Genomic DNA, 22532 nt, shown 5'->3' on the forward strand with positions numbered 1-22532 from the left:
TAAGTGAATATCAGTGGTATCCTGGCAGTACTTACTCCCCATGGGGCTGTAGTGGTAGCAGACACGGGGAGAGACTCCTCTGCCTGGGGAAAGGGAAGGGAAGAGTGTGAAGGACTTTGTCTCGTGGTTTGGGTGCCATCTCAGCCACAGTAAAATAGATCACCAGGTAGATTTATATGGTTTCTGACTCCTTGTCCTGTTTCCTGGACAGCATCCCTGGACTCAACTGGGACTGGGAGAACTTGCCACCCTCAAGGGAAAAACACAGTCTGGCTGGCTTCACTACCTGCTGATTATAGAGCCCTAGAGCCTTGAGTAAACCTAAGTGCTAGTCAGGTAGTAGTTACAGTGGGCCTTGGGCAAAACCCAGTGCTATGCTAGCTTCAGGTCTGACCCAGTGCAGTTCCAGTATTGATGGCCACAAGGGTGCTTGTGTCACCCTTCCCCCAGCTCCAGGCAGCTCAGCATGGAGAGAGAAACTCCATTTGTTTGAGAGAAAGTAAGGAAAGAAAACAAGAGTCTCTGCCTGGTAATCCAGAGAATTCTTCCAGATCTTATCCAAGACCACCAAGGCAATACCCCTGTGAGTCTGCAAGAACCATAGCATTATTGGGCTTGGGGTCCCCTCTAATTCAAAGATATGGCTACAGTAACCAAAAGCATAGATGAAAACACTCAAGTCCCTTCAAATACCTGGAAAGGCTTCCCAAGGAGTACAGGTACAAACAAACCTAGACTATGACGACTATAATAAATACCTCACTCTTCAATGCCCAGACACCAATGAACATCCACAAGCATCAGAGTATCCAGGAAAACATGACCTCACCTAAGGCACCAGGGACCAATAGAGAGACAGATGTGTGATCTTTCAAACAGATAATTCAAAATAGTTGTTTTGTGGACACAAAGGAATTACAGATAACACACAGAAAGAATTCAGGATATTATCAGATACATTTAGCAAAGAAATTGAAATAATTAGGTGGAATCCAGTAGAAATTCTGGAGCTGAAAATATAACTGACATACTAAAAATGCATTAGAGTCTCTTAGTAGCAGAACTGATCAAGCAGAAGAAAGAATTAGTGAGCCTGAAGACAGGCTATTTGAAAATATACAGAGCAGACCAAAGAACAAAACAGAATGTGGCACATTTAAGGTCTAGAAAATAGCCTCCAAAAGGCAAATCTAAGAGTTATTGGCCTTAAAGAAGAGGCAGAGAGAGAGAGTACTAGGGGTAGAAAGTTTATTCAAAGGGATGATACAGAACTTCTCAAACCTAGAGGAAGATTATCAATACTCAAATACAAGAAGGTTACAGAACACCAATCAGATTTAACCCAAAGATGACTACCTCAAATCATTCAATAATCAAACCCCAAAAGGTCAAGGATAAGGGATTCTAAAAGTAACAAAGGAAAGGAATAAATTACAAACAATAAAGTTCCAATATGTCTGGCAGCAGACTTCTCAGTGGAAACCTCATAGACCAGGAGAGAGTAGCATGACATTTAAATTGCTGACAGAAAAAAACAAAAAAAGCTTCTACCTGAGAATAGTATGTCCCGTGACAATACCCTTCAAACATGAATAGACAAAGAACATTATGACATGATGATAAAGGAGTCAATTTAGCAAGAAGACATAATTGTAAATATATATGCACCCAACATGAAGCACTATGATATATATAGTAAATATTATTAGAGCTGGAGAGAGACTAATACAATAATAGCTGGAGACTTCAACACCCCACTATCAGCAGTGGACAGGTTATTTAAGACAGAAAATTAACAAATAAATATTGGACTTAATATGCACCATGGAACAAATAGACCTAATATATATTTACAGGGCATTGTATCCAACACCTGCAGAATAAACATTTTTCTCCTCAGCACATGAATTATTCTCAAGGATAGACTATATGCTAAGCCACAAAACAAGACTTAAACATTCAAAATGTTGAAATTATATCAAACCTTATCTGATGACAAGGGAATAAAACAATTGATAAGAGGAATTTTTGGAAACTGTACAAACACATGAAAATTAAACATTATATTCCTGAATGATGAGTGGGTCAATGAACAAATTAAATAAATTGAAAAGTATTTTGAAACAAATGATTATGGAAACACAACATACCAAAACCTATGGGGTACGGTAAAAGCAGTACTGAGAAGGAAGTTTATAGCTAACCACATTAGAAAAGAAGATACACTTCACATAAAGAACCTAATGAGGCATCTTAAAGAACTAGGAAAGCAGGAACAAACTAAATCCAAATTTAGAAGAATAGACACAGTAAAAATTAGAACGTAAATTTGAATGAACAAAACAATACAAAAGATTAATGAAACTAAAAGTTGCTTTCTGAAAAGAAACTTGACTAACCTTTAGATAAAGAATAAACTTGACAAATGTTTAGACAGACTCAAATAACATCAAAAATGAAAAAGGAGACATTACAACCAATAACTCAAAAATTTGAGGCTACTATGAGCAACTCTATGCCAATAAGTTGGAAAACCTAGAAGAAATGGATAAATTTTTAGACACATACCATCTACCAACATTGAACCATGAAGAAATAAAAAACCTAAACAGATGAATAACAAGTAATGAAATCAAAGCTGTAAGAAATAGTCTCCAAAGTAAAACCTGGGACCCAATGGCTTCACTGCTCAATTTTGCCAAACATTAAAAAAATAAAATAACACTCATACAATCCCAAACTATCCCAAAATTTAGAGAAGTGAGTACTTCCAAACTCATCCTACAGGGCCAGTAGTACCCTGACACCAAGACCAAAGATAAATCAAAGAAAAAAAAAAAAAAAAAAAACTACAAGCCAATATCCCTGATGAATATTAATGTAAAAACCTTATAAAATACTAGCAAACCAAATTCAACAACACATTAAAAAGATCATTTGTCATGATCTTTGGGATATATCGCAAGGACACAAGGATGACTCAACATATGCAAACCAATGTGATACATTATATCAACAGAATGAAGGACAAAAGCCATAGAATCATTTCAATTGATGCTGAAAAATAATGAAGTTTAACATCCCCTCTTGATAAATACAGTAAGAAATGGGTATACAAGAAACATACTTCAACATAATAAAAGCCATGTATGACAAATCCACAGCTAGTATCATAATAGAAAAACAAACAAACAAACAATAACAACAACAACAAAAAACACTGAAATACATTTCCTTGAATATCTGGAACATGACAAGGATGCCCAGAAGCACTACTGTTATCCAACACAGCACTGAAAGTTCCAGCTAGATCAAACAGACAAAAGAAAGAAAAAGACATCCAAATTGGAAAGGAAGAGGTCAAATTATCCTTGTTTCCAAATGATATGATCTCATATTTGGAAAAAGCTAAAGATTTCACACACACAAAAAAAACTATTAGAACTGATAAATTCAGTAAATTTGCAGTATTCAAAATCAATATAGAAAAATCAGGAGTATTTTTATATGCCAAAAGCAAATAACCTGAAAAAGAAATTTAAAAAGTAATCCCATTTACAATAGGTACAAAGCAAGTTAAATACCTGGAAATTAACCAAAGATGTGAAAGATCCAATGAAAACTATAAAAAAAATTTGATGCAAGAAACTGAAGAGGACACAGTAAAATGAGAAGGCATTTCATGTTCATGGATTGGAATAATCAATATTGTCAAAATTTCCATACTACCCAAAGCAATCTACAGATTCAATTCAATCCCTGTCAAAATACAAACTACATTCTTCCCAGAAATAGAAAAAAAATCCTAAAATTTATACAGAATTACAAAAGACCCAGAATAGTCACAGCTATCTTGAGCAAAAAGAGCGAGACTGGAGGAATCACATTATCTGACTTCAAATAATACTACACAGCTATAGCAACCAAAAAAGCATGACACTGGCATAAAAACAGACACATAGACCAGTAGAACAGAATAGAGAACCCAGAAACAAATCTATACATACACAGTGAACTTATTTTTGACAGAGGTGCCAGGAACATACAGTTGGAGAAGGAGAGTTTCTTCAAAAATGGTGCTGGGAAAACTGGATATCCACAGGCAGAAGAATAAAACTAGTTCCCAATCTCTTGCCATATACAAAAATCCAACTAGAGGTCATTATGTTAAGTGATAAAAGCCTGGTACAAAAAGACAGACTTTGTATGTTCTCACTTATTTGTGAGAGGTAAAAATTAGAACCATGGAACTCATGGAGATAGTGGGTAGAATGACAGTTACCAGAGGCTGGGAAGTAGAGTGGGGCAAGGGAAGTGGGGATAGCCAATGGGTACCAAAAAGTAGTTAGAAAGAATGAAAAAGATCCAGTATTTGATAGAACATGATAACTATAATTAATTTAATCATACATTTTAAAATAGCCAAAAGAGTGTAATTGGATCATTTGTAATATGAAGTATAAATGCTTGGGGTGATGGATATCTAATTTACCCTGATGTGATTATTATACATTGCATGCTCCTGTCAAAATATATCCCATACCTACTATGTGCCCACAACAACTTAAAAATTTTAAAAATTATCAGAAATTTTAATTTGTATCAGATACCATGCTAGATATGAAGATAAGACAAAGTCCTTGTCCTCAAAAAATTTGTAGTCTGGTGGGCAATAAATTGTAAATTGTCAACTGCAATATGGTATATGAAATGTTAGGATGATTATGAATGGGTAGCCATATGAACTCACTGAAGAAACAGTTAACCTATACTCTGGATGTAGAAATAGGGTTATATAAAATTTCATCAAAGCCCTGACAGATTATAGGGAACTTTTGAGGAAAAAGAAATTGTTAAAAGGATGCTCTAGGCATTCTGATGCATGGTTAATCAGTTCAAACTGGGGACCAGATGAAGATGAAGGGTAAAGGCTAGCAAGAGAGATCCATGAGTGCATTTGACTTTTATCCTAGAGAGGGTATAGAGCCCACTAAAATTGTTTAAGCATGGGAGTAATTTGGTGGTCTAATTAACATAGAAGTATTACTCTTACAGCAATGTAGATGATTAATTTGAGGAAGACTGGGAGAAGGAAAACCACTGAGAATTGTTTCAATAATCCATATTACAAATGAAAAAGGCTTAAGTTAGTGAGATGAGATATTAATACATTTCATAGAAATTAATATGTCAAGTGAAACTAAACAAATATGCACAACTGAAGCCCTACAAATACTAGTACATAGTCAGCAAAGAAAATGGAGGGCCTAGTGTGGGGAGGACAACACAAAGGTCATAGGAATACTTTGAGATAGCTGCCCATAGTAGCTAAGAGGGAGAAGTATTTGAAGACAAAAGTCATAGTAAACTCTTTTAAATACTGCAGAAAAATGAAACCAGATATGTTATAAAAGTAACCATTGGATTTTGCAGTGAGGTTTCTGTTGACCTGAGTTGGAGTTTTGGCGGTGTAATGCTAACATTGCGGTACACTGAGAAATATATGCCGAAATCGTTTCCTGCTACCTGAGCTGGCAGAGGGGCATCTGCGGCAGCAGCCAGACACCAAGGCTGTGCTGAAAAGGAAGGGCCTCCGCATCGGTACCCTTTACATCGCTGAGAGCCACCTGTCTTAGTTAGATGGCTCTGGATTAGGATTCTCACTGGACTATCCCACCATTAGTTTATGTGCATTATCCAGGGACCGACCTGACTGTCTAGGAGAACATTTGTATGTTACAGTGAATGACAAATTTGAAGAATCCAAAGAATCTGTTGCTGATGAAGAAGAGGAAGACAGTGATGATTATGTTGAACTTATTCTGAATTTATATTTGTACCTAGTGATAAATCAGCATTGGAGGCAATGTTCACTGCAATGTGTGAATGCCAGATCCTGAGGATGAGGATTCAGATGACTACGATGGAAAGAATATGATGTGGAAACACATGAATGAGGACAAGGGGACATCCCTACATTTTACAGCTATGAAGATGGATTATTCCATTAACAGAAGAAGTCCAGCCCACATTGGAGAGATTAGAAGAAAAGGTTTCTCAGTCTGTGAACAGCCAGTATAATATGGCTGGGGTCAGGAGAGAAGATTCAATTAGATTATGAAGATGGGATGGAGGTGGATATCACACCAACAGTTGCTGGACAGTTTGAGGATACAGATGTTGATCACTGAAAATAATTTATGCAGGTTTGAGATTCTGCTCCTATTGCGGTGAGCAGAGATCATGCCATTGCACTTCAGCCTGGGCAACAAGAATGAAACTCCATCTCATACAAACAAACAAAAACAAAAAGCAACAACAACAAAAAATTCTGCTCCCAACTGTAGGAGAGACTTGATGCCTTTTCCACTCTGGAGCAAAGTTGATGAAAGTCTTTTTCCTTTTCCAAAACCCAACCTGAACCAGTTCTTTCTTGAGACAGACTGTGCTGAGATAACAAGTTGTCACTAGCAGAAGAGATACTATGACCTTTACTAACTTGATGAATTAACTTAACCAAGAGGGTATTTGTAGTTTATTCGTTACCCCAAAACTTTATGTGTTTGAGTACCCTCTGAGTAGGTCTATAATTCCTGCCTTCATTGTATGCATCTTCTGTAAGCTAGCAGACCTATGTGGTGAAAATGCACGGGAGCTTGGAGTTACAGGTAGACTGGGAAAGAGAGGGTTCCTTTCACCATGTTTTACCAGGCTGCTCTGTTATAACCTCTTTGGTTATGTTTTTTTAATTTCCAGCCTTTTAGATCAGTTTCTGTAACAGAACCAGTGAGTGAGTCTGGGATGAAGTCCTCAAAGTATTTCAAATGGTAATTATTTTGTTTTTGTAATAGCTTAACAAACCTAGGTTTTCTATATTTAAAAAAAGAAAAATAAATGCCAGACTCATATACAAGATAAAAACAAAGCTCTTTTGAGAGCCTTGATGGATGGGGAAATTATGGGAAACTTGAAAGGCGATCAAAAAGTACCCTGAGTTCCTGGGAAAAAAATAAGATGTTTGGGGCATCAATTTAGGTAAAACTTGGAATAAGTTTAACTCTTCTACGTCCCCTCTAATACATAAGAAGGAACACGGTAAGGGCCAATGATTAAGTTGCAAGCAGGAAACAAGAAGTTTAGAGTTTTACTCCTATATGATAGCTTTTATTTTCTCAGTGATATAAATTATGATATAGCCATCTAGGTAAGAAAATATTATACAGCCATTAAAATGTTTCTGAATGGTCTAAATAATGTATACCCTGGGTACAACACTGTTTACTTCAAGGCAAATGAGATTATGAGTAAATCATTTTTCTGCTTTTAAGTAAATCATTTTTCTGCTTTTCACTTTTGCATATTTCAAAACTTTCTTCATTGAATCTATATATTTTTATTATCATAAGTGAATACTGTGGCAGGATAAGCTATCTTCATCCCATTTATAGACAAGGAAAAGACAAAAGAATGAGTGTTTTTAACAATATAAACTTGGGAAGAGGAACAGATAATTCTGTACCATAATTTCAAGAAGCTATGGAAATACGGAGAAGTTAACTCTAGAGTGTAAGATGCTTTAATTTTTTAAATAAAAATATTTAGATTTCTCATGAAAGAAAGGCAAGCTGCCATTCAAGGTCAAGCTGACATTATTGACCTTCATTTTTCCTGCTCCCCGGACTGTAAACACCCTCACTCCTACCTGCATTCTACACAAGGGTCAAAAAAAAAAAAAAAAAAAAAAAAAATCATGGCTGTGACAAAGTCTTCAAGGTTTTTATTTCTAAAGTGAATAGGGGAAAGTTGACAGGGAATTGGGACATAGGTTGGGGGATATTTGTGGAGGAGGCAAGGAAAAAATGGAAGGAATCAAAGGTCTCAGCATTGGGGAAAGGGAACAGATGTTCTCATTGGAGGTGGGGAAATGATTGCTGCCATTTTAGAGGAGTATCTTTAAGAGATGGCTGAATGGCCTTGTGTTTGATGACTTAGCTGGACATCATTTACTCTAACTAGAATTTTACCCAGCATCCCGTTTGACTTTGGTTAAAGGGGGCAGGGAGGCAGATTTTGTTGGGGTCCGTGTGTTTCCTAAACAAAGGAATGAACACACAAGACAACACAAGACAAGACAAACATGGCGGCCGCCTCGAATGGCGCAGTCAGCTTTATTTATACAGTCATTTGTGGAATGTTGCCAAGTCACAAGACACATTGTTTTTTTCTGACCTTTCCCTGACTTTCTGGATTTTCAAGATGTTTACATATAAACAGGCCCCCAACGCCCTACTTCCTTTGCAAGAGCAGGACTTATTGGGAACGCCCTGCTTTGTTTTCGAGAGCAGGACTTGTCGGGAACGCCCTGCTTCGTTTGCGAGAGCAGGACTTATGGGGAACACCCTGTTTGTGAGCACATAGTCCTCTACAGATTTTGCCTGTTTGTGTTTTAGAGCTATCACAAAAAAATACTGAAAACGTGGTGACCTAACACAATATAAATTTATTCTGAGTTACAGAGGCAGAAGTAAAATAAAACAAAACAAAAAAAATGAAAGTGTGGGATAGGACTGACCTTCTCAAGGGAAGAATTCTTCCCTGCCTCTTTCTAGCATCTGGTGGCTCCCAGCAACCCTTTGTGTTCCTTGGTCTGTAGCTGCATCACTCCTATCCCTGTCTCTATGGTCACATGTCTTTCTCTGTGTATCTTTGTGTCCTCTGTTCTTCACTTAAGGATACTAACATTCATTATAGGGCCCACCTGGATATAGGGCCCACCCTAATCCAATATGACATCTTCTTAACCTAATTACATCTACAGTCTATTTCCAAATGAGGTTGCATTTATAGGTATTAGAAATTAGAACTTGAATGAATCTTTTTAAGAGACATAATTGAACCCACTACAGACCAGAAAAAGAAACAGGGTATGTCGTCTACCTAAAGTTGGACCATCAGAAGCGTGAGGATAAAATCAGGTAGCTTAAGCAGGGAAATCTACTGTGCTCAGTTTCTACAGCAGCTCTTTTCCTAATTCCTTGATGAAGGCGATGAGGTAACAAATACTTGTTGCCCTCCTGAACACACCATCAGAAAATCCATAGCCACCTTCTGTATCCTTTAGGTCAGTGGTTCTCAAACTTGAGCATGCATTAGAATCACCAGAAGGGCTTATTAGAACACAGATTGTTGGGCTCTACCTCAGAGTTTGATTCAGTAGGTCTGTAGTGAGGTTCCACAATTTGCATACCTAACAAATGTTTAAGTGATAATGCTACCAGGAACCATATTTTTGGGGCCGGAATTTCCCAAATTTTAAAGTGTATATTTATTATGTTGAATTTATGTTAAAATAATCCACGTGATTTTTTAGGAAGTGGCAACAATTATCAATGATAAATATGGATTAATTTAATCCTACATTTAATCATATTGATGGAAAATACAAAATTAACTTGAGGAAAAAATCTACATGAGAGAATAGTAAGATGCTAAATTTTTAAAATGTACTTCCTCAAGAAAATAGAGGATATGCAGAAAAAAGGATATGACTTCTTTTTATCTGTATCTGTTACCCGCAGAATGATATCCAAAGAAATTTGCATCCATGAAATAAGTAATTTACTAGGTAGAGAGAAGATTCAGAACAAAAACATTAAATATGTTTATAAAAAAAAACCAAGAGGGATAAAATAATAAAAACTCCACTCAAATTAGTTATCTGAAATGACAAGTTGAATTATTTCTGAATGTAAAACAAAAAAGAAAAAGGAATTAGTGAAAATGTGACATGGAAGCGTGATCCAAGGGTATATTTATAAAATTGAATATGTAAAGGCAAAAATGTGAAAGTAGAAGCAACAATCAAGAAAATAAAATGAATTTTTCCTTAAGGTGACTAAAGAGTCAAGTTTTAAGTTTATAAGAGGGCAAAAGAGGAAGACATGAAAAGAATATTTCTTTTTTAGAAAAAGTAATTTTATTAAATTTCAGGAGGGCAACTGTAATATAAGTTTCCAGAGAGAGCAAACAAGTTAATGACAAACCGAATAAAATTAGATTATCTTCAAAATAGACTATATTAAAATTCCTACCTGTTATTGATACAGGAATGCTGGGAAGGGAAGAGCATGGTCCTTTAAATAATATGGAAGCAAGGGAAGGGAAATGCTGGGTACAGGAGAGCATGGTCCCTGGGTAGGGCTCCACCCCCACAGACCTAGGTGAGGACAGGCATTTCCTGCCCAAATGTTGCATTTCCCAAGACCACCCTGGCCCACCATACCCCCATCCTGGGCCTATAAAAACCCAAAACCCTAGTTGGCAGACACACAAGTGGCCAGACGTCCAGAGGAATAGTCAGAAGAAGAAAAGCTGCTGGTCGTGGAGAGTAGCACCCCAGCAGAAGAGCACACCAACACCACTAGCACTCCGGCAGGCCATTGACCAGGTGGAGTTTGGCCAGGGCAGTTGGAGGAGAGCCAGGGCAGTGGGGCTGCTGAGAGGCCCAACTCCAGAGGAAGACCTTCTCCATGCTGGCTCCCCCATCAGCTGAGAGCTACTTCAACTCAATAAAACTTGGCGCTCATTCTCCCAGCCCATGTGTGATCTGATTCTTCTGGTATACCAAGGCAAGAACCTGGGACACAGAAAGCCCTCTGCCCTTGTGACAAGGTGGAGACTGTAATTGAGCTAGTTAACACAAGCCACCTATAGACGGCAAACTAAGAGCACCCTGTAACACACACCTACTGGGGCTTCAGGAGCTGTAAACATTCACCCCTAGAACCTGCTGTGGGGTCAGAGCTGGAGCCCCACAGCCTGCCTGTCTGTATGCTCCCCTAGAGGTTTGAGGAGCCAGGCACTGAAGAAGCGAGTCACACCCCCAATGCACACCCTGCAAGCAAGGGGAACAAGGGAACTTTTCCGTTTCATTATCAAGAGACAAGAATTGTGATGTAAGAAATCCCATTACTGGGTATATACCCAAAGGATTATAAATCATTCTGCTATAAAGACACATGTACATGTATGTTTATTACAGCACTGTTCACAATAGCAATGACTTGGAACTAACCCAAATGCCCATCAATGATAGACTGGATAAAGAAAATGTGGCATGTATACACCATGGAATACTATGCAGCCATAAAAAAGGATGAGTTCATGTCCTTTTCGGGAACATGGGTGAAGCTGGAAACCATCATTCTAAGCAACTAACACAAGAAGAGAAAACCAAACACCTCATGTTCTCACTCATAAGTGGGAGATGAACAATGAGAACACATGGACACAGAGGGAAACATCACACACTGGGGCCTGTCAAGGGATGGGAGGCTAGGGGAAGGATAGAATTAGGAGGAATACTTAATGTAGATGACGGGTTGATGGGTGCAGCAAATTACCATGGCACATGTATACCTATGTAACAAACCTGCACATTCTGCACATGTACCCCAGATCTTAAAGTATAATTTAAAAAAAAAAGAATTATATTCGAACAAGTAAATAAACAAAAATCACTGAAGTGTGAGAAGCAATTAGCTAAATTATTAAATGAGGAAAGAATCAAGTATATAACACTGAAATGTACTTTAAGGGAAAAAAAATTTTGAAAGACTCAGCACAATAAGAAATAAGAATATTTTTAAATGGGAAATGACAAAAAGCTGGGATAAGAAAAGAAGTTAGTAAAGCGTTTTTATGTATAATTGTTAATGTAAAATATGTATTAGTAAATAAAACTATTTTGAAGAGATTATAAAATGAAAAAATGTAGTATAATACCATCAACTATTATCTGAAATAAAACTCCAATTATTTCAAGAAATCTTAGGATATGAGAAATGAAGCAACCATAAAAACATGAAAAATGAAAGTGAACTGAAGTCATAGTTGATGAGCCACACACAAAAATCTACATATGTATTATGGCTGAAATAGTACTCACTAGAAAAATTCTAGTCTCAAGAAATTTCATTAGAGAGGGAATGGAGAGAATGCATTAACTATGCATTTAACCAAATTCAGAGGAATATAGATTTAAAAATGGGGTTAAAATATGTGTTAAAATTTATCAGTAACTAGACATAAAATTTAAATAGGGTATGGAATTTCCAATCCAATAGAGGAAGAAACAACAACAAATTCTTCATCTATTGCTGCATAACAAATTACCTCAAAAGTCTGCAGCTTAAAATAACATTCTCTCAGATTCCATGGCTCACAAATCCAGGTATGGTTTATTTGAGTGGTTCTGGCTCAGAAGCTCTGAGGCTGTAGTCAAACTGTCAACCAGTGCTGAATCACCTCATATGGGACAGAAGCTCCATTTCCAGGCTCAACAACTTGGTTGCTTGGAAGCCTCAGTTCTTCACTGGCTGTTGGACAGATATTTCAATTATTTGTCTATATCTACTGCGTTGACTGCCTGAGTGTCTTTAGCACATGGCATTTGGATTCTTCCAGTGAGTGATAAGAGAGAAAGAACAAAGATCGGGGTCTGGGGAGAGAGAGAGAGAAGAGTGCCCAACCTATTATTGGAGGTGATATGCTGTCCATTCTCCCTTGTTCTATTCACCCCACAGACTGATCCTGGTTCACTGTGGGAAGGAACCAAACAAGGTTGTAAACACCAGGAGGAATCATTGGGATCTTATGGGTTTACTACCACAATAAGCAACCACAGAAGTTTAGTAATTACTGTAAAAATGGGAAATAATGAAAAGGAGACAATAGACCTAAGACACGGAAAGCAAAAAGGAATGAGACAATAGACCTAAGACACGGAAAGCAAAAAGGAGGGAGGGGAAAAGAAAATGTTGATTAACCACAGAATATGTGAATAATTGAATTTTTCCAATGAAAGACAAACAGTTCCTAATGGATTAAAAAAGAACATTCAGCTATGGGTTGCTTACAATAGAAAAATTGAAACTAAAATGACACAGAAAAGTTGTAAATGAAAGGATAAATCTACGTATACCAGGCATATGTTAAGCAAGCAAACAAAAAAGACAGGAAAATGTAAACATTAGGCCTTTAGACAAGGCTGAACTTAAGCATTAAAAAAGATAATATTTTATATTGGTAAAAGGTTTAGTCCTCAGATAATATATAATAATGGTAATATTAATCTGAATACATAGAATTCACATAAATATTACTCCTAACATAATAGTTCATCTTGGTACTTCTACCATAAATCTTATAAGTACAAAGAAAGCCAGATGAAGTTATAATTAGAGTGAAATATATTAATGCACTTCTCCTAGTATAGAGCTAGACCTCAATAACAAATGACACCAATATCTAACACCTTAGAAAGTTAAAACACTCATGTAAACTGAAAGTGAACTGAAATCATAGTTGATGAACCACACACAAAAATCTACATATGTATTATGGCTGAAATAGTACTCACTAGAAAATTTGTAGTCTCAAGACATTTCATTAGAGAGGGAATAGAGAGAATGCATTAACCATGCATTTAACATAATCTTAAATGCAAACAGTAGAGAGAAAACTGTAAAATAAACAAAAGAGGGTAGATTATAACCTCTATGAGGACAGGGATTTATTTTCTATCTTATTTGTTACTGTATCTCCTGCACCTAGAACTATGTCCAGCACACTCAAAATAGATGGAATAATGAAACACATAGAAATTAATTAGTTTTGAAAGTTTACCTTAATAGAATCAACCAGAAACCAATATAATAAACAATCTTTCTGCAAAGGAAAGAATCCAAATATCAGAGGTGTAAATAAGAATTGAATACATATAAACATATCACAATCGACTTTTAAATTTTAAAAAACACTATGTGAAATAAACATGTACAAGAAAATAGAGGCTGTTATGTTTAAAGTTTGTTTGTTAAACATCTGTATTCAGAATCATTAGGAGAGCTTGGAAATCTCTTCCTGAAGATTCTTATTCACTGGGTGTATGGTGGGACTTAGGATTCAGTATTTCAGTAAACTTGCCTTCTACCCCAAGAAATTCCTATGCACATTTAAGTTTAGGAATGTTTAAATCTGTGTGGATGTTAAAAACCTGAAAGGGAGAGGAACAGCCACCACAAGAATGGAAAACAATCTACTGTGACGATGTCCAGTCCAAGAAGAGTCAACAAATGTCAGCATAGGCAAGAGATTGCTCACAAAAGGGGAAAGAAAGATATGCAAATTGGCTGTAAACATGGAAAGATACTCAACATCATTAGTCATAAAGAAAAATGCAAACTGAATCACAGTGAAATACTGCCACCAACCAGAATGGCAAAAACTGACAAAACCAAGTGTTGGTAAATATATAAAATACTTGGAATGCTCATACATTACTGGTGGGACTATAAAATGTTTATAAGCACTTTAGAAAACTGTCAGTGTCTAATAAAGCTAAATATATGCCTGCTATACAACTAAAAAAACTTTAATTCTAAAGATATACTCAAAGGAAATGAATCTATGTCCCATAAAAGGCACAAAAAATATTCAAAGTTTCATTCATAACATTCAAACATTGAAAATAGTCATCTAGAAAGAAATGGATAAAGTGTGGTGTATTTATACAACCAAAAATTAGAGTAACTTTTTTAAATGAACAACTGCTGCATGTAATACGGATGAATCTCAGAGACATAATGTTGGACAAAAGCCACATACAAGAACATGTATATGAAGTTCAAATACAAGCAAAACTAATCTATAGTGATTAGTGTATAGTCTGGGTACAGTGTATAGTGTATAGTCTGGGTGTAAAATTATATATAGTACTTAAGATTTATATACATTACTATAGATATGATATATAATTCAATGAAATTTATATTTTAATCCACAAATAGTACATGTATTAACTAAAAATTGCTTGTTAATGCTGTTTCAAGGTACTTAATTTGTATTGCCATTAAGTAGTTTTCTATCTATATTTAACAAACATTGCCAGTTTCTTCTCTTTCTAGCCAGGTAAGTGTAGGAAACCTACTTACTGATTATCTGCTAATTCATTACCCTGATCTGTTTTCTCTGGGAATTTTTTTCTGATTCTCAACAGCTTAATGAGCATTTAGAGTTTTAAATAGTCTGAATAAATTTGCCTAAACCAAGGCATCACTTTGAAGTTCAAAAATCCATTGAATGACTAAGCATTTCTATATCATCCAAAGAGTGTGATTTAAATTACAGCAGAAATGGCAATCAAATCTAGTAAAGCAATGTGACAGAGAGAAAACGAATCTAATATCTTCTCATCACTCTTTCTAGCAGTACCAGATTAAAGTGCTCTCTAATGCCTTCATTACACAAGACTCTCCCATACTCTGAGGAGCCCAGGAAACCAAGGATGTTGGCCTAATCTTTTGTCATAAGTGAGAATGTTGTGTGCCCTTTGCCATTACTTCACTGAAGACAAATATACAGAAAGTAATATACCAATTTCATTCAAGAAGATTGCCAAAAATATAATTAGTATGATAGATTCTCCTATAATATACATTTTAGGATAAAACAGTCGTTTTACTTAGACTGCCATAACACTACCATAGACTCAGTGACTTAAACAGATTTTTTTTTCTGCATTCTGAAGGCTGAAAGTTTGAGATCAGAGTGCCAGCAAGGTGGGATTCTCTGCCTCCTTGCTGTGTACCCACATAGTCTTTCCTAGATGCATGTGGGGAGACAGATCTCTTTCCCTCTACCTTCTTATAAGGGCCACCAATTCCATTAGATTGGTACCCTACCCTTATGACCTCATTTAACCTTAATTACCTCCCCAAAGCCCTCTCTCCAAGTACAGTCACGTTGGAGATTAAGGCTCCAATATATGAATGGATTTTGAGGAGACATATTTAGTCCATAGCAACAGTGTAGTAGTTAAAAGAGGGCGCTCTGGAGTTAACCAGATTCAGACCAGCAATCTACCATCTCTTAACTGTAGAACCCTAAATTCTCTATGATACACTTTTCTTACCTGTAAGATAATAGTACCAGCCTCATAGAATTATGTAATTAAATGAATACATATACAACTACATAGCACATGGTAATTATTTTTATTTAAAAAAATTTAAAAATCTCAAAAGCTTTTGGCATATCAGTGGTTTTTTTGTTACATGAATAAATTATACAGTGGTGAATTCTGATATTTCAGTGTACCCATCATCAGATTAGTGGATGTTGTACCAAATGTGTAGCTTTTTATCCCTAGCCTCCCTCTCACTTTTCCCTTTCTGAGTCTCTAAAGTCCATTATATCACTCTGCATGCCTTTGCATACTCATAGCCTGTCTCCCATTTGTGAGAACAGTTTTTGATTTTCCACTCCTGTGTTACTTCACTTAGAATAATAGCCTCCAGCTGCATCCAAGTTGCTGCAAAAGACATTTCATTCCTTTTAATGGCTAAGTAGTAATCTATGGTGTATATATGCCACATTTTCTTTATCCACTCATTAACTGCTGGGCACTTAAGTTGGTTCCACATCTTTGCAATTGTGAATCAGGCTGCGATAAATATACATAGCAGGTGGTACTTTTTCAATAAATATTAGCTTGTGTTATTAGGGTAATCTACATCATGTAGGAAAATATCTTAAAAATATATTTGAGGTCTCAAAAAATATATATTTGAGGTGTCAGATAGACTTGATTGTATTGTTATGTAAAACGTGTTTTAAAAATATTACCTTGTAGCAATGCAGTGAAGTTAATATAGCAATGGTTTTCGTTTTTATGTCAAATCAGCAGCATCCGCAAATATGTTATAAATGCAAATTATTGAGTCCCACCCAGACCTATTTAAGCAGCTCTCTGGGGGTGAGGCCCAACAGTCAGCATTTTAACAAGCCCTCTAGGTAATAGTGCTGCACACCAATATTTGAGAAACACAGTAAAAATGTGAGGCAGTCTTCATAGAGAAGCACTATTTGGTAAATCCTTGGCATAGAACATTGAGCTTCCTATGACTTAGCAACTTGATGTATTATTCAAATTAAAATGAATACAGGAATGATAGAGAAATGATAAACCACAAAATAACTGGAACATAATTTCATGCTACTGATGAATAATGAAGAAACAGACATCTATAGGCAAATAAATAAAGTAAATTTGCTTAAAATAAAGGCTTTTGTTTTGGTTCCCAGCAATTTAAAAGTGAAATCTACTTCAGAGATGATAGTATAACTTCTGGTATCTCCCTCAAATCTTTAGGGCTTATTATTAAAAAAAGGAAATGTCACATGAAAAACTATACCTCTACAAGATTTTTGCAAGCCATTTATGTTCCAGGCTAACCTCTCACTTAAGGGCAACCACATTTGATAATACAGTTGCGCAAAGCACTTAAGAACTAAAACTTACTTTTGCACGATCCTACTTTATCTCTGTATTTGGCTTTGTAAACGTGCTTCGCTTTGCTTTCAAATGGCATTATGTCATTTTTCACTTGGAGAGTTGATAGTGATTGACGGAAAGCATTAAATTAGAAAGACCTGGCTAGAGTCCAAGTTGTCATCCACAGCAGCATCTCCAAGGCATTAAAAAATGAATTTTAAAAAAGTCAAAGCCATGAGTCTGTTTCATAGATAAAATGAAATGGATCAAAGATTTCAATGGCCTATGGCTTGCCACAATTCAGCATGAAAGTAAAGAAGTGATTCATTGTTTATATTAATCTTATATCGAGTTATTCAAAAAAAACCCTCTTATGACCAGCATATCAAGAGGCTTCATTGTTTTTTATTGTTTTTCTCACTGAATATACTGGAGAAAACTACTCACCATTAATTCAAGATTTGTTTCTTAGTTATTCATACCTAACCTAGGGCCCTGGTAGTAAAAAGACTTTTCAAAATTATGGGTGGGGATAAATGAGTGAGTGGGTAAAGGGGTATAAGAAAAGTTGAGGGAGCAAAAGAAGAGTGAAGGTGGGTGGAAACCTTGATGTGAACCATCTTTAATATTCTACAATTGCAGAGAATAATTTATTCTGTGCAAATGCGATAGAATCTTCTTGCCATAAACTAAGGGAGATACCAGTTTATGCACTTTCCACCCATCCAATGAGTCTTTGCCAAAAAGAAGCAAAATATTGTGATATGCAAAGAGTGGATATTCAAAAAAGGCTTGGTTATGAATTCAATAAGCAGGAGACCAGGAAAAAAACTCTATCATCAAATTACCTCCCTCTACTGATGTCTGAAGAGATATCTTATATATCTCAATTGGGTTTCTATAGTATTGTAAAGGGTTTCCTAAGTGAGTTACTGTCTTATTACTACAGTACATTTGGTGACTTGTAATAACCACTTCATTTACATAGGAAGCAAGGTATCCTACAAATGCTTAATTAAAATTTTATTACAAATGGAACTGAGGTTAGTGGTTTATCAAAAATGTATTAAGTTAGTAGTTAACTAGATTATGGCTTTAAACACATGTGCATTATATAACATTTGTACCGGGGTTTTCGAGTTACTCTGTCATGCTAATGGATTGATCATCCTAACCATTCTAATTCTAAAGTCTGGTGGTTGAAACATCAGTTTTTTTTTTAAATAAAATTCACTAACCATAAATATCACATATAAATCAAAATGGTTTGCTTTAGTTAACAACTTAACACAAAAACATTACTTAGATATTAAACTCACAAGAAAGAAATTCATAGTGGAAGTAAAACTGCTCACAGCCTATCATTTTACAATAGATCATTTAATTTTAATCAACTAAGACTTTCAATAATATATCAAAAGACATAAAGATGGCTCTTTCCATTTTTAAATATGAGGGGATTTTAAACGTCCAGAACAATCCTTTGTGAAACTCAACTTCCCTTGAAAACTTTACAATTTAAAAATACTGTGGTAGTAGTTAACTCTTTCATTCCCAAATAAACCTCTTTCTTAACCTTGAAGTTTTTGCCACAAATATTTCTATTGGAAAAAATAAAATTTTTATTCCATTATATAAAACAGAGTTTTAAACAAAGCATGTACTAATTTTACTAAAACTGTCCAAATGAAATTCTATATATAGAAAGAAAGTATTCTGAGAAAATGAAGGTCTAAGAATACGATTTAATTAGCAACAGGTAATGTACAGAATATTCTAAGTCACAATAATTTGCAATCAGGAAAACCTTGATTACAGTGCTCAGATTTTTAGATGATTTCTTACTCCTCAAAATGATTTCCCATGGAGGCTTTACTATTTGATATAAAAATTTTAAGTACGCATTATACATTCAATATTGTAGGTTTCACATTGCTATTGATGTTGCCTTTTGAGTCCTCAACCAATTTTCTAATAAGTAATAAAAGTGATTATCCACGCAGCTCTGGATTCAGGCTGCCTGGGATTGAATCACGTTTTTTTTCCCAATGAACCAGCTACACTGCAGTGCAGGTTATTTCTTTAGTTTCTTTATCCGAAAAGTAGGGGCATATTGGTTATCTATTACTATATAACAAGTTACCATAAACATAATGGCTTAAAACAATGCACATTTATTATCTCATAGTTTCAGTGGGTCAGTAGTCTGGGCACGGTTTACCAAGATCTTCTGCTTAGGGTCCTATTAGGCTAAAATGAAGGCATTGGCCAGGCTTCGTTCTCTCCTGGAGCTCAGAGTCCTCTTTGAAGCTTACTTAAGTTATTGGCAAAATTTTGTTTTTGGAGGTTGTATTAGTTTGTTTTCACAGTCCCATAAAGATACCACTGGGTAATTTATAAAGGAAAGAGGTTTAATTGACTCACAGTTACGCATGACTTGAGGCAGGCCTCAGGAGACTTACAATCACGGCAGAAGGCACCCTCTTCGCAAGGTGGCAGGAGGGAGAATGAATGCAGGAGGAACTACCAAACACTTATAAAACCATCAGATCCCGTGAGAACTCACTATCGGGAGACCAGCATGGGAGAAACTGCTACCGTGATTCCATTACGTCCACCTGACTTCTCCCTTGACATGTGGGGATTATCGGGGTTAATGGGGATTACAATTCAAGGTGAGATTTTGGATGGGGACACAGCCAAACCATATCAGAGGTTGTAGGACTGAAATCCTCAGCATCTATAGACTGCCCCTCTACATAGGCAGTACACAGTGGATATTTGTTTCAAGGCCAGCATAAGAGCATATCTCCTACTTCCAGCTTCTTCTCTCAGGCACAGCATAAGTCCTCTTTTAAAGGGCTCACCTGATAAAAGTCAGGACCACCCAAAATATTCTTCTTTTTTATTAACTCAGAGTCAATTGATTAGAGGCCTTAATTGCCTCCTGAAAATCCTTTCACCTTTGCCGTATTCTATTGGTTTGTTGACAAAAAAGTCAAACTCTGTAAAATATTTGAAGAGATTTATTCTGAGCCAAATATGAGTTACCATGGCCCATGACACAGCTTTCAGGAGACCATGAGAATATGTGCCCAAGGTGGTTGGGGAACAGCCTAGTTTTGTACAGTTTAGGAAGACATGAGACATCAATCATGTAAGTTGTACATTGTTTTGGTCTGGAAAGGCAGGACAACTTGAAGCAGGGGCTTCCAGGTTTAAGTAGATTTAAACATTTTCTGACTGGCCATTGGTTGAGCTAAGCTGTTGTCTAAGACCTGTAATCAATAGAAAGGAATGTCTGGGATGGTAAAGGGATATGGAGACCAAAGTTTTATCATGCACATGAAGCCTCCAAGTAGCAGGCTTCAGAGAGAATAGATTGTAAATGTTTCCCTTCAGACTTAAGGTCTGCATTAATGTTAATGTTGGTCAGCTTTTCCTGAACTCCAAAAGGGAGGGGGCTATAATGAGTCATTTCTGACCCTCCTTTCATGACCCGAACCAGTTTTTCAGGTTAGCTTTGGAATGCTTGGCCAAAAGGAGGGGTTCATTCGAATGGTTGCAGGAAGCTTAGAATTTTATTTTTGGTTTACAGGTTAAAAGTTATAGGTTCAGGTGGTGGGCGCCTGTAGTCCCAGCTACTCGGGAGGCTGAGGCAGGAGAATGGCATAAACCCGGGAGACGGGGCTTGCAGTGAGCTTGAGATCCGGCCACTGCACTCCAGCCTGGGAGACAGAGGGAGACTCCATCTCAAAAAAAAAAAAAAAAAAAAAGTTATAGGTTCTAGATTGGGCGCAGTGGCTCACACCTATAATCCTAGCACTTTGGGAGACCAAGGCAGGCAGATTACCTGAGGTCAGGAGTTCGAGACCAGCCTGGCCAACATGGTGAAATCCTGTCTCTACTAAAAATTTTAAAAATTAGCTGGGTGTGGTGGCATGTGCCTGTAATCTCAGTTACCTGGGAGGTTGAGGCAGGAGAATTGCTGGAACTAGGGAGGCAGAGGCTACAGTGAGCCGAGATCACATTATTGCACTCCAGCCTGGGTGACAGAGCGAGACCCCATCTCAAAAAGAAAAAAAAAAAAGAAGGACAAAAAAGTTACAGGTTCTACCTGCAATCAATGAGAAGGGGGTTACACAAAAGTGTGGATACCAGAAAGCAGAAATTACAGGGGGCATCTTATAATTCTGCCTATCGCTGTCAATAAAAACAATACATTCCTCTTTGGGCTGATTGTTTAAAAAAGCTTATTTGTATAAAGTAAGTAGAATAGTTCATGATGCATAATAAATATTACTTATTACTCTTTTTAGTTTGCTAGTCATTTTTGCACAAGCTTTGGGTGACTAAAATGGTGGTGTTATTGGGGGAGAATATAAGCTGAGTGGAAATTATAGGTTGTGAGAGAGCCTCCAATATTCATTGTACTCCATTTGTAACTTGATGGTAAGTGTGTTCTGTTACCTTGCTCATACAAGTAGTGGAAACAACTGTCAAATTCCCATAGCATTGTTGCCAAAACCTGTGATGTTCCATGGTCTATCATATCTTGAATATTGTAAATATTTTGCCTACCAAATATTGAGATATTCAGTGAAAGTTGAAGATAGGTAGGTTATAATATGGGTTATTCTATATCCTTCACATCTGTGTTCTTCTCATTGTTTTTATGTAGGATTCAGAAAATTTTTCTAAGGAAATACTTGCTGATAATATGAATAATAAACAATGCTTTATTAAAGAAAGTGTACTAAAAGCAACAACAGTATTTCTGATTATCTTGCTTTTTCTCCTACATATTCCTCAGAAAAATCTTCTAATTATTTACACAAATGCATCATTTAACTGGCATAGAATAAACAAGCTATGGTGATGTCAATTTTTGCTTTGAACAAAAGGAAAGTGTTTTTCTTTCACTTAAGGCCACAGACAGGTGAGATGGAGATAGAGGGGGAGTGGATGTCACATTCTCATATTACGTGAATTAAGTATAAATAATTTTTTTAAAACTTCTCTGGATGTACCTGAAAACAGAGCTCATAATTATTTTGGTTAACTTTATCCAGCTCTCCACTTCAACACCTAGAGAACTCAGAGGAAGGCAGGAGTACACCAAAACACAGTCCCTATTATTTTTTAATAATAGTCACCAAAAGAGCTTCACAGTTCTTTTCGCATTAATTCTTAGAAA

General features: G+C 36.3%; 1 pseudogene; it reads left to right on the top strand.

Annotated features, from left to right (window-relative positions):
* Positions 1 to 665: 665 nt before the first annotated feature.
* On the top strand, positions 666 to 6191 carry LOC714628 (methylosome subunit pICln pseudogene; annotated as a pseudogene).
* The last annotated feature ends 16341 nt before the right edge of the window (positions 6192 to 22532 follow it).

This window comes from Macaca mulatta, chromosome 4, assembly GCF_049350105.2.
Source record: "Macaca mulatta isolate MMU2019108-1 chromosome 4, T2T-MMU8v2.0, whole genome shotgun sequence".
Lineage (NCBI taxonomy): Eukaryota > Metazoa > Chordata > Mammalia > Primates > Cercopithecidae > Macaca > Macaca mulatta.